This window comes from Hemiscyllium ocellatum, chromosome 37 (assembly GCF_020745735.1).
Source record: "Hemiscyllium ocellatum isolate sHemOce1 chromosome 37, sHemOce1.pat.X.cur, whole genome shotgun sequence".
Classification (NCBI taxonomy): domain Eukaryota; kingdom Metazoa; phylum Chordata; class Chondrichthyes; order Orectolobiformes; family Hemiscylliidae; genus Hemiscyllium; species Hemiscyllium ocellatum.
Window position 1 is genome coordinate 2164539 of NC_083437.1, and position 18902 is coordinate 2183440.

An 18902-nucleotide genomic window follows, 5' to 3' on the forward strand; every position below is an offset into this window, starting at 1 on the left:
ACCTGCTCCGCCGAGATAGTGAGGCTGAAGGCTTGGAGCTGCGCGCTTATATAAGAAAAAAAACCTTCCCAGGTAAGCTAGCGCAACACCAGCTTCCAGGTCCGCTAGGCGCTTAAAAAAACTTTAAATTTTGGCCTTTAAAAAACAAAAACTGGACTACACCCGCAACTTAAAAAAAAGGTGGCTTGACTCTGGGTCTGTACCTAACTGAATTCCAAGGATCAGAGAGGGTGTAGTCTGATTGAAACTAAGAGAATACTGAGAAACCTAGATATAGCAAATGCGTAAAAGATTTTCGATTAGTCAGAGAGACAGTCAGAGAAACTATGATGCAAGGGCACAGTTTCAGAGTGAAGTGATCACCCTTTAGAAATAGGGCAGCAAGGTGACACAGTGGTTAGCACAGCTGTCTCCTACCACCAAGGTCCCAGGTTCAATTCCAGCCTCAGGCAACTGTCTGTGTGAAGTTTGCACATTCTCCCGTGTCTGTGTGGATTTCCTCTGGGTGTTCCAGTTTCTGTCCAAAGATGTGAAGGTCAGGTGAATGGGCCATGTTAAATTGCCTGTCTGGTTAGGTGAAAGGGGGTAAATGTAGGGGAATGGGTAGGTTGTTCTTCAGAGGGTCAGTGTGGACATGTTGGGCCAAAGGGCCTGTTTCCACACTGAAAGTATTCTAAGTATAAATCTAAGTAAACTGGGATAAGGAGGAATGTCTTCAGCCAACGGGTGCTGAATCTGTGGAATATTTTTGCTACAGAAGGTTGTGGATGCTACATTGTTTAATGCAGAGATAAAGAGGACCTTGATGAGTGAGGATGTTATGAGTTACAGGGCAAAAGCAGGAGAATGGGGATTAGAAATATATCAGTCATGATTGAAAGATGAAGCTGACTCTGTTGGTCAAATGGCCAATATCTGCTTCTATATCTCATCGTTATAGTCATATGGTCTATTATTCATTGTAAAATTGCTGACCTGATCTTGTAGCCCTTGTGTTTTTATGTTGATTCAACATCACATTCTGGTCAATGGTAACCCCTATAGTACAGAGAATGGGAGGATTCATTGTCATCCACTAATGTGCTGAACATAAGCTGCCATTAGTGTTTCTCATTTGCCAGGAGAACAGTCTCACTACGATGATTGTCATTTTCAGTCTGGCATTTTCCAAGGATTGATCCTGTGATGCAACTGCCATTGAATTCAAAATCATAGGTGCGATTTATCATAGCACTCAGCAACAATAAACTTTGAAGACCTTTCTAGTAACAGGAAAGTTTAAAATGAAGATGCTGCATCTTTTCCTACGTTATGTTTGGGATCAGAAACATTGCTTTCCTGTTCATATTTAAATCAGACAACTTGTCCCATTGAGATGTTGAACCTGAACAACTTGGAACTGCATGTTCTACTCTGGTGCCATTTCTTGTGCTGCTGTGTTTTCCTCACAGTTTTTGTATTATTCTGGAATCTCCTACTTCATTATATCCTGACTGAAATATTCCCCGGTGACTGCTTGAATTTCATTCAATTTATCTTTTTTTGAATGGACATTTCGTGGCACCTGCACATCAGAGAAGAACTGGAAGATAAGTTGATGATTGTGCACTGTGTCCTTCACTGGACCAGTTTGCCTCTCCAGGCAGTTAAGGTTTTTATTGTGGGTCAGAGAACCCCAGAATTATTACAGCACAGCTGGAGGCCATTCAGCCAATTGTATGTCCACGAGTTCACCATCTGTAAAATTTGGAGAAAGAGAGAGTGGGTGGAGATAGCCTGAGAGAAAGAGAGATAAACAGGGAGAAACTGAAGTAGATAAACTGAGAGAGAAGAGAAAGTTGAGTGACAGATTGAGTGAGACATGAAGCGATGTTAGTTGAGGGTGAAGTTAGATAGATCAGGAGACAGGATGAGGAAAATAGATAGGGACAGGTAGGAGATGGACATTTTTAGAAACTTTCCATATTTTAGTATGTACAGAAAGTCATTTGATCTCTACATTTTCTATTGAATAAACACATTCCATTCAAATTGTCTCTCCTCATTCCTCATTGTGGAAGTATCCTTGAATTTGATGTTCATATGAATGATAAAGAATAACCTTCCGTACTGATGACTGGGGGATATTATTGTCCTGCCCCCCCACCCCCAATCTGAACAACCATGTCCCCCAATGATCTCTGTTTTCTGTCTCTTCCCCAATGTCATCATCACACATTAATTGAAGTTCAGTAAATCATACTTCATCATAGTTCATTGACATCAATGACACTAGTAGCATAACTCTCATCTGTCCTCTCTGATCCTGAAATGACTGTCCGAATTACAATTGTCAGGTGCAATTCTCAGTTAACAAATTTATGCTATTTTTCTGTTACAAACCCATGTCATCTTCGGCATATTTTCCCCAAATATTGTAGACTATAAAAATTCTTTCAATATTTTACGAATATTGCACTGACTAATCAGTTGTTCCACAGTGCATGTTTCCATTGATGAACAGACAAGCATGTTTATGTTAGAACATACAAAAGTACAGCACAGAACAGGCTCTTAGGCCACGATGTTGTGCTGAGACTTAATCCTAATGTAAAATATAGTAACTTAACCTAAGCACCCCTCAACTCACGGCTATCCATGTGCATGTCCAGCAGGCGCTTAAATGTCCCCAATGACTCTGCTTCCACCACCACAGCTGGCAACGCATTCCATGCATTCACAACCCTCTGCATAAAGAACCTACCTCTGATGTCTCCTTTCTACCTTCCACCTAATATCTTCAAACTATGACTTCTCGTACAAGACAATCCAGCCCTGGGGAAAAGTCTCTGGCTATTGACTCTATCTATTCGTCTCATTATTTTGTACACTCGATCAAGGCTCCTCTCTTCCTCCTTCTATCCAGAGAGAAAAGTTCGAGCTTATTCAACCTTTTTTCATAAGGCAAGCCCTCCAGTCCAGGCCACATCCTGGTAAACTTTTTTTGCACCCTCTCCAAAGCCTCCACATCTTTCCTGTAGAAGTGCGATCAGAACTGGATGCAATGTTCCAAGTGTGGTCTCACCAGGGACTTGTAGAACTGCAGCAAAACCTCATGGCTCTTAAACTCGATCCTGTTAATGAAAGCCAAAACACCATATGCTTTCTTAACAATCCTATTCACTTGGGTGGCAACTTTGAGGGATCTGTATACTTGCACACCCAGATCCCTCTGTTCCTCCACACTGCCAGGAATCCTGTTTTTAATCCCATATTTAACATTCAAGTTCAAACTTCCAAAATGCATCACTTCACATTTACCAAGGTTGAGCTCCATCTGCCATTTCTCAGCCCAGCTCTGCATCCTGTCTATGTCGAGCTGCAGCCTGCAATAGCCTTCTATACTATCAACGATACCTCCAACCTTTGTGTCATCTGCAAATTTACTAATGCACCCCTCAACCTCCTCATCCAAGTCATTTATAAAAACTACAAAGAGCAGAGGGCCAAGCACAGAGCCCTGCGAGAACCCACTCAACACTGACCTCTAGGCAGAATACTTTCCATCTACAACCACTCTCTGCCTTCATCAGCCAGCCAAATCTGAATTCAGATAGGCAAATCTTCCTGTATCTCATACTTCCTGACTTTATGAATAAGCTTACCATGGGAAACCTTATCAAATGGCTTGCTGAAATTTGTATAAGCCACATCCACTGCTCAACCGTCATCAACCTGTCTTTACCCCTCCTCAAAGAACTCAATAAGATTTGTGAGATATGACCTGCCTCTCTCAAAGCCATGCTGACTACCTTTAATCATACTGTGCTTTGCCGAATAGTCATAAATTCTATCCCTCAGAATTCTTTCCAAAACTTTGCTGAATCACAGAAATTGCCAAGGATTTCCTTATTACCCTTCTCGAAAAGTGGAACAACATTTGCTGCCTTCCAATCCTCTGGTACGACTCCCATGGAGAGTGAGGAGGCAAATATCCTCGCCCGTTGCCTGGCAACCTCCTTTCTCCCTTCCCGGAGCAGCCTAGAATAAATCTGGTCTGGCCCTGGGGACTTATCAATCTTAATGTTTGCCAAAATTTCTAGTGTATCATCTTCATCAATCTTGAGTTGGTCAAGACTAACCCAGCTCCTCTAAGTTTTCATTTACAACAAGTTCCCTTTTTTGGGTGAAAACCAAAGCAAAAAACTCATTTAGGGCTTCCCCTATTTGCTCAGACTCCATGCACAAGTTCCCTCCGCTATCCCTGATCGGCCCTACCTTTTCCCTGATCATTCGATTAGATTAGATTCCCTACAGTGTGGAAACAGGCCCTTCAGTCCAACCAGTCCACACCGACCTCCAAGATATAACCCACTCAGATCCATTTCCCTCTGACTAATGCACCTAACATTATGGGCAATTTAGCATGGCCAATTCACCTGACCTGTACATCTTTGGACTGTGGGAGGAAACCGGAGCACCCGGAGGAAACCCATGCAGACACAGGGAGAATGTTCAAACCCCACACAGAGAGTCGCCCGAGGCTGGAATTAAACCTGGGACCCTGGTGATGTGAGGCAGTAGTGCTAACCACTGAGCCACGGTGCCTCCTCATCCTCTTATCTGTTCTGACAATCCTCTGGCATTACTGCCATAATTACACACAATCAATCTACTATCTCCAACATTCCTTCCCTAAGTCAACCTCACATATCCCATCCAGAACGTATATATTTCAAACATTGTTTTTAATTTCAATAAAATAGTACTGAATTGAAACAGGTAAATTGGAGCGATTTGTTCATGCGACTATGATTAATGACTGTCTCAGTGGATCCCAAATGTGTCCCCAGAGGATTTCTCTCTTCGATGAATAAGGGGAATCATTTAAATGTGTCATCCTATAGTATGAACAGAAGCATCACCTACAGCACTAGCAGGAATCAGCAGCTCCAGAGAAAGGGGGAGGAGAGATCAGAATCTGAGAACATTAAAACAATGGACAGGATTTTATCCTGGGGTCTTTACTATCTTTCGCAGCCATGGATATCATTAGCATCGCGGATCCTGTATATTCTTTGGATTATTCAAGGTGGTTACTATCCCATCCTCGCTATAGTTGGTGTTCCTGGTAAGTCATTCTATCTGTGTTTTAAACGAGGTTTTAACTGAATTGCTGGTCGTGCGATTTAGTTTTGGAAAGGTCAAAGTCAATGTTTTCAGTTTTGATCAAAAATTCCATTCCTTACAAATTCTAACCACCAAATTACTATCTAAAAATTACTCACATATATGCGAGAAGGAACCAGAGCATTCTCAAATTCCATGACCCTTTTCGTCCTGCACAGATTTGTGTCTTCAGATACACTCCAGCACCAATCCTGACCGGTACCACCATCATAATATCCCAGTCTCCTCCTCGGTCTCAGTGCAACTTCTGAATAAACCATCATTTGTGCCATTGTTAAATGTGGTACAATTGTTTTCATTCACTTCCAACCATATTTCCATGACAAAATAATTGCATTTGAGATGTTAACTTGTCCTTTCCACAGAATCTGAGAGATGGGAAGACAGTGAATGGTGCTTAAGTCATTGACTCATAGTCTAGATGCACAGAATCTTTTGGTAACTCATGAAGGAAATTTGTAGAATTTTAATGAAACCACCATAATTTGTTACAAAAGAGCCAATTTGTTGTGTCATGTTCTTTAGAGAAGGCAATGTGTCATCTTTCACCAGTCAGGTCTCCATGTGACTGCAAACCCACAGCAATGTGTTTCACTCTTTATTATTTTGTGGAACACTGAGCTAGCCACTCAGTTCAAGACAGCATAACATACTGACCTGACTAGGGCTGCACACATCCACGAAAGAAGAACACGGTGGCTCAGTGGTTAGCACGGCTGTTGAATTAGCTATGCTAAATTGTTCATAGTTGTTCAGTGCATTAGTCAGGTGGGGGTGGGGGTGGGGGGTTACTCTTTGGAGGGTGGGTGTGGACTTGTTGGGCCGAAGGACCTGTTTCCACACTGTAGGAAATCTGAAAAAGTAAAGTTGGCTCCTCTCCCCTGCCCGTTTCCCATATTCCAACAAATAATTTCTATTCAGGTAGGTGGCCATTCCCTACTTCAGGTGCATTCTTTCCCATTGAATCTCTCTCTGACACTGATGTTCATCTCCATAGATAGCTCTGGTGCTGGCTTAATTGATGCTTAAATATATAGATGTAAGAAACATTGAAATTCCACTTCAGTCGCAATGAATACAGAAAGATTGGTTTTTAACACCACAAGAAAGAAACAGAGACAACTAAGTGAGGAAAAAGAATGATTGTCATCAACCCTGAGAGTCTTGTTCAGGCAGTGTTTGGCGTATTGGGGACAAATTTTCTCCCTTTTAAGAGGAATGATTTTGCAACAGAGACAGTGTAGAGGAGTTTCACCAGACTAATCCCTGAGATGATGGTACCATGAGGATAAGTGAAGAGTAATCTGTAGTGCTGTGAGAGAATCAGAGGTGATTGCATTGAAACCTGAGGTGATGGACAATCATTTATTACGTTCTAAACAGACACTGATAAGGCAATAATACCCATGCTTTTTTCTTCTTATTTGGGCTACGTGATTCTAGATAGTTTAAGTGCTTTTAATGTCATTTCCCCAACCCAACCTCCATTCTCCACATTGATTGAGATAGAGAGAGGTCAAGGCGTTGAATAAACTCTCATCGCATTAATGTGCGGTTAGTGTATGATCTTGTACTGAATGTCATGTTATCCTCTGTCTTGACAACAGCCACAACACCTTCATTGTAAAACAATTAACTATTTCTACCAGATTCTGACCTCCATGGAGAACATGGGTCTGATTTCTCAGAGATGTAAGATGCTTCTTGAAACTTGGCACAAAACATTTGTCTTCACTCCTCACTGCCAGTAAGCCACATTAAAGTAATACATGTTCCAAAGGCAATGATGCCATGAGGAAAACACGGAACAATCTATCGGTGGAATCTCTGCTTCAGTGGTTTGTTATTTTGGAGCATCAATGACATCTTGCTGTTCCTGTGCAAGTGTCTCGAGGAGCTGAATGGCCTCCTCCTGGTCCCGTTAAACAGATTAAAGGGCCTGATTGGGGTCCATCTGTTCCTGTTTGACCAGACTCCTTCTCTTCCTATGCAACATCAGGAGGGATTGAATGGGTTGACCCTCTTCTTGTTCAATGGTTTCAATGGGCTGAATGGCTTCCAGATATTCTTGTGCAAACAGCTTGATGTGCTGGATGAGCTCCTCTTCTGACTGTGGAAATGCGTGGTGTCTGGCAGTGCTGTTACATGAATGAAAAGTACACTTTAACAGCACAAGTCTGAATATTGTCCAGGTCTTGCTGCATATGGACACAGACTTTGTGAGAAGCTGAGGGGTGGCAAATTGTTCTGAACATGGTGTAATCTTGAATGAACACCCCCACTTCTGATCTTATGATGAGGAAAGGTATTGATGAAGCAGCTGAAGATGTTTGTGCTGACAAAGCTTCCCTGAGGCTCGCATGAAGAGATGTTGCAGGACTGAGAAGATTGATGTCTATCAACCACAAGCATCTTCTTTGTGCTCTGAATAACTTCAACCAGTGGAAAGGTTACATCTGATTCCCATTAAGTTCAGTTTAGTTGGTGTTCCTTGATACAATCCTCGGTCAAATTTTGCCTTGATGGATCAATTCCTCTTAACTGAGCCATTGTGTTCACCTGTTTTATTCACATCCATAGGTGAAGGTGCATGTGTACAGAGTGTTTTCTCCTCAGAGAGGGGAGTGAATGTCAGGAATTTTCTCATCGAGAGAATGACAGGAGCTGGATCACTGAAAGTACTCAAAGAGGAGGTCGATGGATTTTTGACCTGTCAGAGAGTTGAGTGGTGTGAAGAATTGGGGATTAAAGAGGAGTTGATACCAATGGTAGATCACTAACAATCTTGTACAATAGCACGGCAGGCTTGACCATGTGAATTACCCATTCCTGTTTCCTACACTCTCATATTTGGTAATTGCAAATTCAATGGTTGCAATTTTCCTGGTCATGCTGTTACTGAATGTTGCAGTCGGAGAGACCAAAGGATTTTGTAATCTGTGTCTGGTTGAGGTATACGCCTATATTGACAGTGAACCTGGGTCTACCACATGACCAACAAATGAAGCACAAGTTGCAGATTGAGGAACCTCTGTAAAGAGACGAGAGGCCTCTTTCATCCCCAGTCTGGATTTTCTAATACCATTTTCCAACCTACACGTGTGTAAAGCCTTGAGGGATTGAATGATGTCATGTGTTATTGTGTTTAAGGGATTTGGAGCAAGTAGCCTTCATCTGCTCCTGTGCAGGAGGTTTGAAGAGCTGAACAGAAGATAGGAATGAAGAATGGGAGTGGGTCATTCAACACTTTGGCACTGGCCTACCAGGCACCAAGATCATGGCTGGAAAAGCACCGCAGGGCAGGCAGCATTGAACTAACAGGAAAATCAATTATTTTGGATTGGGGAGGGGGATATCATCTCAGAAATAAAGAGAGGGAGGGTTAGGATTGGGCAAATGGTAGTTGGGACAGTGATAGGTGGATGCGGGAAACTTAGATGGGCTGGTGATAGGTGGATGCCGATAGGGAGTTATTGTGTTTGGTAGTGGGAAAAGTAGAGCATATAAGTAGGAAGGAAGATGGACAAGTTAGGTCAGGTCAAGGGGGCAGGAAGGAGGGTGGGGGCTGGGTGTGGGGAGATTTTTTAGCTGGTAAAATCCATGTTGAGGCCATTAAGCTGCAAATTCCTGAGGTGGAATATGAGTTGCTCTTCCTCCAGGTTGCATGTTGCCTCATTTTTAAAGTGGAAGAGGTCCAAGATGGACATGTCGTCAGGGGAATGGGAGGGAGAGTTGAAATGGCTGGCAACCAGAAGGTGTTGCTAATTGGAGTGTACAGAGCATTAATGCTCCATGAACATGTCCCCCAATCTGAGCTTTGTCTCTCTGATATACAGGAAAGCACATCAGGAGCAAAGAATACAATAGATGAAGTTGAAAGGAGTGCAGGTGAATCTCTGCTGGAATTGAAATAGTTGTTTGAGACCTTGGATAGAGGTGAGTGAGAAGGTCGAGAGGCAAGTTTTGTATGTCCTGTAGTTGCAGAGAAAGGTGCTAGTTGTGTAGGAAAGACTGGTGAGGAGGTTGGTGTCAGACTCCTCCAACAACATGTCCATTGTGGGTCTCCTCCACTATCAAAATGAGACCATACACAAACTGAAGGAACAACAACTTGTATGCCACCTCAGGATCTTACAGCCCAATAGCCTCAATATAGAGTTCGCCAGTTTCTACCCACCCCTGGCCTCATCCTATATCCAGCCCTTCTTTTCCATCTGGCCTCCTTGGCTTGACCTAATCTGTTCATCTTCATTCTCATCTTTCCGCTCCATCCTTCCCATTGACTAAACACAATAACACCCTACCTGCAACCATCTGTCTCCACTGAACCTACCTTTCCATATCCATGTATCACCATCCCACCTACCTTTCCCCCAGCCCTATCAACAAGCCCCTACCCATTTATTTCCGAGCTTTCTTTCTCCTCCCCAGTCCTGAAGAAAGTTCCTGACTTGGAAACATTAACTTTCCTGCTCCTACAAAACTATCTGACATTCAGTTTATTCAGATCCACATTTTATCGCCTATGACACCCAGCATCTGCAGTCTTTACTATCTCCGAGATCATGGTTGGTCTGATTGTGGTCTCAGCAGCACATTTCTGTCTGTAAACCACGTTTCCTCTTTCATTTGTCTACCAAAAACTAATGAACACAACTTTGAATAAATACAAACATCCAGGCACCACAACCTTCTGGGGATGAGAATTCTCACTTGAACGGCACTTTCATAAATCCTCATCCATATTCTGACAAATGTTGGAGGGTAACTATTTTCTTTTCTAACCATACCCCTCACTGGTTACAACAAACTTTAAATGTAACCAGTCTATCATATGACCAATGATATCAATCTTGGATTGTGTCATTTTCTACAAAAAATGTGAGGTTCAGAGACACACATGCACTGACACATGCACAAACACACATATCTTAAGACAATTCTGCTTTGTGTTTACTTGGGGATGTTAGTGATCATATTTTGGGGACTGTCCTGTTCATTGTATGAAAATGTGTGCCGGTGGATAAATTTCCTGTCCTGATCTGATATACCAAAGAATGCTTTAAGAGGCTGGAGAAGAAATTGCAGGGACCCTTGGGCTTCATGGTGGCTCAGTATTTAGCACTGCTGCCTCACAGCGCCAGGGACCCAGGTTTGATTCCAGTCTTGAGTGATGTTCTGTGTGGAGTTTGCACATTTTCCCCATGTCTGCTTCAGTGCCTTCTGAGTGCTCCAGTTTCCTCCCACAGTCCATGGATGTGCAGGTTAGATGAATTGACCATGCTAAATTGCCCATAGTGTTCAGGGATGTGCGGGTTAGGTGTATTAGTCTGCGGTATAGATAGGATAATAGGGCAGGGGAATGGATATGGGTGGGTTACTCTTTGAAGGGTTTGTGTGAACTTGTTGGGCCGAAGGGCCTGTTTCCACACTCTAGGGATTTTATGATTCTATATTTTTGCATCATTGTTGGCCATGGGGTGAGGTCCCAGAAAACAGGAGGCTACGAATGCTGTGTCCTTATTCAAGAAGGGCAGCAAAGAAAAACTTGGGAACTATAGACCAGTAAACCTAACAACTTGAGAAGATTCTGAGAGATAAGGTATACATGCATTTGGAAACACAAGGTTTGATTATGAGTAGTGAGTGGCTTTGCGAGTGGTGATCATGCCTCACAAATTTGTTCAAGTTCTTTGATGAAGTGACCAGGAAGGTTGATGAGGGCAGGGCGAAAGATGTAGTCTATGTGGATTTGAGTGAGGCCTCGGATGTGTTTCAATGTAGTCCAGGTTACTCTGGAAAGTTCATTCGCATGGAATGCAGGTGGAGCTGGCAAATTGGATTCACAATTATCTTGATAGGGAGCAGAAAGTAAAAGCAGAAGGAGCTTGTGAGACTGGAGGCCTGTGACTAGCGGAGTGCCTTGTGGTTCGGTATGAACCCATTACTGTTTGTTACCTGTGCTTTAGATGAGAGTGTACATGGCATGATTAGCAAGTTTGCAGATGACACGAAAATAGGCAGTACCGTGGACAGTGAAGAAGGTTATCAGAAATTGCAGAAGAATCTTGATCAGATGGGGAAGAAGACTCATAAATGGCAAATGGAGTTTAATATAGATAAGTGTGAGGTCTTGAATTTTGTAATGTCAAATCAAGGAGAAAAGAAGGTTTAGGGGTGACTTGATAGAGGTGTACAAGATGATTAGGGGTTTAGATAGGTTTGACCATGAGAACATTTTTCCAAGTATGGAGTCAGCAATTACGAGGGGGCACTGCTTTAAATTAAGGGGTGGTAGGTTTAGGACAGACGTTAAGGGTAGATTCTTTACTCAGTGAGTCGTGAGTTCATGGAATGCCCTGCCAGTAGCAGTGGTGGACTCTCCCTCTCTATGGGCATTTAAACGGGCATTAGATAGGCATATGGAGGATAGTAGGCTAGTGTAGGTTAGGTGGGCTTGGATCAGCGCAACATCGAGGGCCAAAGGGCCTGTACTGTGCTGTATTTTTCTATGTTCTATGTTCTCAGGTAGGAGTTTCATGGTGAATGGTAGGGCCTTAAGGAATGTAGCAGAACAGAGGAAACTTAGAGTTCAGTGCACAGTTAGCTGAAAATGGAGTCATAGATAGACAGGGCTGTGGAGAAGGCTTTTGGCACACTGACCTTCATCAGTCAGGACTTTGGGAAGATAGTTTGTAGTTGTGTGGAATGTCAGTGAAGCTGCATTTGTAGTATTGTGGTCAGTTTTGGTCACCTTGCCATAGGAAGGATATGGCAAAAAAGTGCAGAAAAATTTACAAGGATATTGCTAGGACTCAATAATCTGAGTTATAGGGAGAGTCTGGATAAATTAGGACGTTTTTTCTTGACAGCACAGGAGACTGTGGGGGGATCTTGTTGAAGTGTACAAGATCATGAGAGACATGGATAGCCTTAATGTACTTAGTCTTTTAGACTGGGTTGGGGAATCAGGGACTAGAGGGCTTCAGTTTAGGATGAGAGGGGAAAGAATAAAAGGGAACCTGAGGGACAACTTTTTTTTAACGCAGAGAGTGGTACACATATGGAATGAGCTGCCAGTGGAAGTGGTTGAGTACATTAACAACATTTAAAAAGCATTCGGACAAGTACATAGACAAGAAAGGTTTAGAGGATATAGGCAAAGTGCAGGGAAATGGGATTAGCAAGGATGGACATTTTAGTCCACACGGATAATTTTGGACCAAAGGACCTGTTCCATGCTGTAAAACTCTATGACTTTATGACAAACAGAGAAATGAAAGTTTTCCAGAGTTTCAGAGTAGTGGAGGTTGTAACGATTGGAAAAATGATAGAGTGACCCAAATGTTATTCATATCACACTACAGTTGACCCCACTACACTATACACTCTCACACATACACACTCTTACATACTCACACACTCATGCAGATTCTCTGTCATACGCACATTCTCTCTCATACGCACACAAACATACACACCCCACACTCACTCCCAACCATGCACCCTCTCAAAAGATTATACCCCATCACACTCACACACACTTTACCAAGCTTGCACACACTCTCTCATGTGCACTCTCTCTCTTTCTCTCTCTCTCTTCTGCATGTGCACACACATATAAGGCTATGTGGTCAATTTGTATCTGCAGAATTATATTTACAGATGCATTCTCTTTTGCTCAAAAAAATGCACAACCTATAGGCAGTCAATGCAAACAGTCAATCCATATAATATTTTGTTTATTCCTCTTTGGAAATAGAACCAGTCTGAGTCAAGGTTCGGATACCAGACGGACTCTGACCTTATACCTTTAAGGCATTGTCTGAGCTAAGATGTCATCTTTTCTTTCTAAAACCTAAACTTATCTCGAGGATGCAACTTAAAAGAAGTTCTGGGATTCACATATTAATGAACCATAACCTGTAATCCATTCTAAAAGATGAAAGACTTAACGAAAGTCAAGGTTTGTTAAATGTAACATTTTATTTGCATGACACTGTAATGTTTTGCTATAAATTCTATGTTCTATGGCCCTTCTTCACAACTATCTGATAAAGGAGCAGTGTTTCGAAAGCTAGTGCCTCCAAACAAAACCGTTGGTCTATAACCTGATGTTGTGTGATTTTTTATTTTGTCCAGCCCAGTCCAACACCACCTCGTCCACATCATATCTCCAGGTATGTAAGATTACGAGGGGCATGGACAGGGTGAATAGAAATTAGCTGTTTCTTTTAATTAAAGTGTCAAGAACAAGGGAGCAAACTTTTAGAGTGAAGGCTCTGTGGTTCAGACAGGATTTGTGGATTGTTTTTCACCCAGAGGGTGTTGGGGCCTGGAGTGCACTGCACTTGTCACAGGGGATCCCTACACTGTTTGCCTGTTCCATTTCCATCTCCTGGCTGTAACCAATCTACCGTTTTCCTGCACCTGAGGTGTGACCATCTTCCTGTAACTCCTCTCAATTACCCCCTCAGCCTCCCGAATGTTCCGATGTTTATCCAGCTCCAGCTCCAGTTCCCTAACTTGGTTCTCGAGGAGCTGGAGTTGGGTGCACTTCCCACAGATGAAGTTAGCAGGGACATGAATGGTGACCCTTACACCCACATTCTAGAAGAGAAGCATTCAACTGACCAAAACATCCATTTCCACTATTCTAAATTCCCAAAGAAGCAATAAATAAAACTAGTTACCTTACCAAATCGGCGCACAGAAACTTTTCTTTTGGTTAGAGTTGGAGGATAGATGGGAGACACTACCTATGTAGTGTTGCAAGTAAAGCAACCATTCAAATATATAACCTCACTTACTCAGCCCCATTTCCGTTCCTGCTCAGCATGCACTCCGCCGATTCACAAGGTAAGTTTTTCAAGGATATAATGATATTTATTTTGGCAGAGATGGGAAAGGTATTGATGTTTGTTCTAACTGTAGATACTGCTCTGAGCTGGGTGGTGAGCTTAGACCATGCTCGGTAGGTCTGGCGGTGTGGCCTCCTCTGGGAAGAGAATGGTCCTCCTCTGTACAGGCCCATCCAGGATCTTCCTGCCCTTGTTTACAATTCATGGTGTAATTGCCCCTGATCTGCCATGCTCAGGGTGAACTGTGCATGGCAGCTCCAAACCGAAAAAGATCAACTGTGTGCTCTTTGGCCTTTTAAAGTTGGCACCCGCGCTAGGGATTATGGAATATCCAGGGGTATCCGGGTGATGGTGAGTACTTTCAGTAGGTAATTCAGGCTGGCATTGAATGAGAGGGATGCCATGGAGTGGGGTGCAGAAAAGGATATAGAAGCTTTTTCCATTTCTTTCAAGAAATTGGATAAAGAGATGAATTGGTCAGACACTGTGTGGGTAATGTTAATTCAGATCAAGTTGGTAGGCAGGGCTACTGAGGGGTTTGCAGTGCTATCAGACGAGGTGTCAGGATGATGTGAAGAAGTAAAAAAATGGCTATTTTGAGTGCCTACAAATTAGAACCAGCAGCATTCAGATAATGGTTCAGAAATGTAAGAAGGGAACCAGGTCAGACTTTGAAAGAATTAAACAGAATAACTTCGATAGATGAATGAGAGCATTAATGATAGAAAAGACATATGAGGCTCTTAGAGGTATTATTCAGAATAAAAAAATCACTTCCAGAAGAGGCTTTGTAAATCTTAATTGTAAGTTTTATTGGACTAATATTACAGAAAGCAAGTTAACAGATAGGTTAGAGTAAGGAATAGTAAACAGTTGTTAATTAATTATTCTCCGTTATACTTTAAGAAATAAAGTTGTTAATTTTTACTTTAAATACTTTAAATTTTTTACTTTAAATTACTTTACTTTTACTTTTTAGTTTAAATTTTCACAGATTACTGCATGGGATAAATATTTTCTATGTTGCTAGTTTTACATTTAGCAGGAGGGTTTACCCCGTGTCATAACAACATGCTGTTCTAATAAAAATCTAATTGAACATCACATTCAATTAATCTCAAACCAACACATTCTCTGTCTTCTCCATTGTCTTTAAACTTCCATCTGCTGATCTCCCTGGATATTCTCCTTTCTTTTTACTGTGAGTATGTTTTACAGGAAAAGGTACTTTGATAGAGAGTGTCTTCTACTTTCTTTGAGAGCAAGGTTTTAGATGAGCAGTTAACTCTCCGCATCTATGGAAATTGTTCAGCTGATTGGTTGCAGTTGCTCTCCTCTTCAGTGGCAGTTGATCTGACCCATTTTCAAAATGCCTGCCTTTATTCTATCCCCCAAGATCGTTCCTTGCCATTTCTATGATGTTGTCAAAACAATAAATTTAAACTCAATTGCCTTTTAGTATCCTGAGCATAATTTAACCTCATTCATTAAATTTGTATTGTTGTCAAAACAGTAACAATCCAGGCATCCATCTAACTGCCAATTGTTACATTTATCTATTCTGGAACATCCCCTCTTCCAGCCTTTCCATTCAGGCAGTTGAACCTACACTTTACATTCACTTCAATATTCAGAAAATACTCTCTATATTAAAGTGAACATACATGCTTTCGACTTTGTGACATTAGTTACTGCCACGCAGAGTGAGGAATCAACTCCAGAAAATTTGGATTTTGATGTGCCTCAGAATGTATTAAATAATGAGGAAGTTCTGAAGGAACTGGTAGGAGTTATTTACAAATAGAATGGGGAGGATGAATGCCAGTACTTGAGGTTGACGTACGGGATGCTGTTCAGATAAAACAATATCCTTACTGTCTTAATCCTCTCAAAGCAATGCAGGTTCAGAAGGAACTGAAAGTGATGCTACAAGGAGACATCATAAAGCCTAGTCAAAGCAAGTGGAGTTCACTGATTGTGTTGTGTCCCAAACCACTTGGCACTCAATGATTCTGCGTAGATGTTCAGTAGGTCAACACTGTATCCAAATCTGACTCAGACCAATTCCAGGATTGGAAGAATATATGAAAAATGTAGGACAAGCCATTCACATCACAAAGTTGGACTAATTTCACAGTTAATGTCATGTACCTTTGTCAGAGAGAGCAAAACAAGTTTCTGCATTTGTAACCCCCACAGACTATATTAGTTTAAAATTATGCACCTTGGAATGAAAATCACACAAAGCCACTTTTCAAAGGCTTATAAACAGAGTAGTTGTAGGATTGACTGATTGTGCTGTCTACATAGATGACTCAGTGATCTTTAGCCATTCATGGAGAGATCACATGGTGCATTTGGCAGAGCTCTTTAAAAAACTATGGAAGTCAAAGTTGCACTAAACCTGGCAAAAAATGAATTTGCAAAGACAGAAGTGATATTCTTAGGACACAACATGACATAGAGATACATGACACTGAGGAACATGAAGACAAAGGCTTAAGGGTACTCTACATGAAATTTATCCCGAATTTCAGTAGCACTGTGGCATTGTTGATGGATTTGTTAAAAATGAACACAAGGTCACATTGGACAGAATAATGCAAGATGGCATTTGAGAATTTAAAAGCAGTGTTAACAACTGCATCGGTTTTAGGCACACCAAATTTTCTGAAGCCCTTCAAAGTCGCCAAGAACACAAATGATGGAGATGTTGGAGCTGTGTTGTGACAGGAAGAGCAGTGTGGAGTTGAAAGACCAATAAATCATTTTTCAAAACAATCCTTAATATCCACCAGAAATCTTATTAAACCACTGAAAAAGAGTCATTGAGTTTGTTAATAACCTGATACAAATTTAATGTCTACGTTGCCAAAACTGCAACAGCGCTGGTTGCGTATACCGATCACAAATCTTTGACGTAGCTGGAAAGATTTAAATTTGAGAGTATGGTGCTGGAAAAGCACAGCAGTTCAGGCAGCATCCAAGGAGCAGGAGAATCAATATTTTGGGCAAAAGCCCTTCATCAGGAATGGGGTTGTGAGCTGAGGGGATGGAGAGATCTCTGGATTGTGTTCTCCATCCCCATCTACCTATCGTATTCTCAGCAACCTTCCCCCCAGCCTCACCCCTTTCTATTCATCTCTCCACACCTTCAGCTCACAGCCCCATTCCTGATAGAGGGTTTTTGCCCAAAACATCGATTCTCCTGCTCCTCAGATGCTGCCTTACTTGCTATGCTTTTCCAGCACCACACTCTTAACTCTAATCTCCAGCATCTGCAGTCCTCATTTTCACATGGAAAGATTTGAAGACAAGAACACCACGTTATTTAATTGGCATCTCATGTTACAAGCATTTAATTTACAGACTGTACATGGCACAGTTTGTGAAAATGTAATTGCAAATGCTTTATTGCTGGTTTAAAAGAAAACTATTTATTTCAGGTAGAAACAATAATGTCCAATGTTATATGTAAATAGAATTAATATAAATTGTAAGTATAGATTAATGAACTATGAACCGAGTAATGCAATCGTGTTAAGATTTCAGAAAAAAAGAAACAAAGCCATCTTTTCATATTGATAGATTTTTTTTCTTAACAGGGTGTTTGCAAAATGCTGGAGGGTGGGGGGAAGAATTGTGTGGTCCCCTTAAAAGAATTTTGTTTTGGTGCTTAGGGATGTCTGTGAACAACAGCTTGAAAGTTTTCAACTACAGAGAGCACACGAATTAAAAACATTTGTATCGTAAGTCCATACAGTGAGCAGACCAAGCAACATTTTTCCCAAGACAAGATTTTTGAATTTAGCCCATCAATTTGAACTAGGCACTTTGATGGAAAAACTTATTAAATTTGAATCTGATAGTTTTTACAACCTAAGACCAATCCTATTGTAAAAATATCGATACATCAATCAAGTGTATACAAAAAGGGGTCAGGTGGAAAATCAGCAGAACTAAACACCATCTGGTAGAGATAACAACTGTTAGAGAAAGCATAATCTATTTACCACGGTACCGTCGCACACCTAATTAATTTCCTGACTGAAGAATTGAAGGGGAAGGCACAGAATATTCTGGAGGATGTAACCTGTTTGCAGAGTTCAACAGACTAAATTCTTTTATTTTATATTGTTATGACATGGGCTAAACCTGTACAAATCAAAGACCTGAGCCCCCAACCTGTTACAACAACAGGATAAACCCTTCTACTAATTTAAACCAGACAAACAAAACAGCTCACTTCGCTTCATAATCTGTGAAAGTATGAGTGACAAGGAACTACCCATATTCCAATATTTAAAGAAAAAAAATCAGTAATTTATTCTTTAACTACAAGAAATGAGAACATTAAACAACAACTATATTTGTGCTTCCAAATAAACCTGTTGGATTATAACCTGGTGTTGTGTGATTTTTAACTATTTACGCTGTAAGCCTCCTTTGTCTGAACATTTTAACTACCTCCCACTCTACAATAATATACTGATCCGATAAAACACCAATTAAGATTTACAAAAAAAAATCAAATTTCAAAACCAACCAGCTGTCGGTCTTCCCTTTATATTTTCTTCCGTAGATTTTCCTGGGTCATCATTTCTTCGGTCTACTGCTGCACAGATTTCATGTGAAAAGATACCTTCCAGAGAGAGGGTCTGTGAGCAGTAAGGCACTCTTTGTCTCTGTGGCTAATTGTTCAAACTACTTGATTTCTATAACCCAAAACATCTCATTGGACTGTCTCATTGGTTTGATGTCAGAAAAAACATTAAAATTCAAATTTGATTGAGTTTTATCATCTTGGGGCATCATTTAAATCGATTAGTCAAAATTCAATTTGTTCTGTAACATGGCAACTCAGCTCAGCCA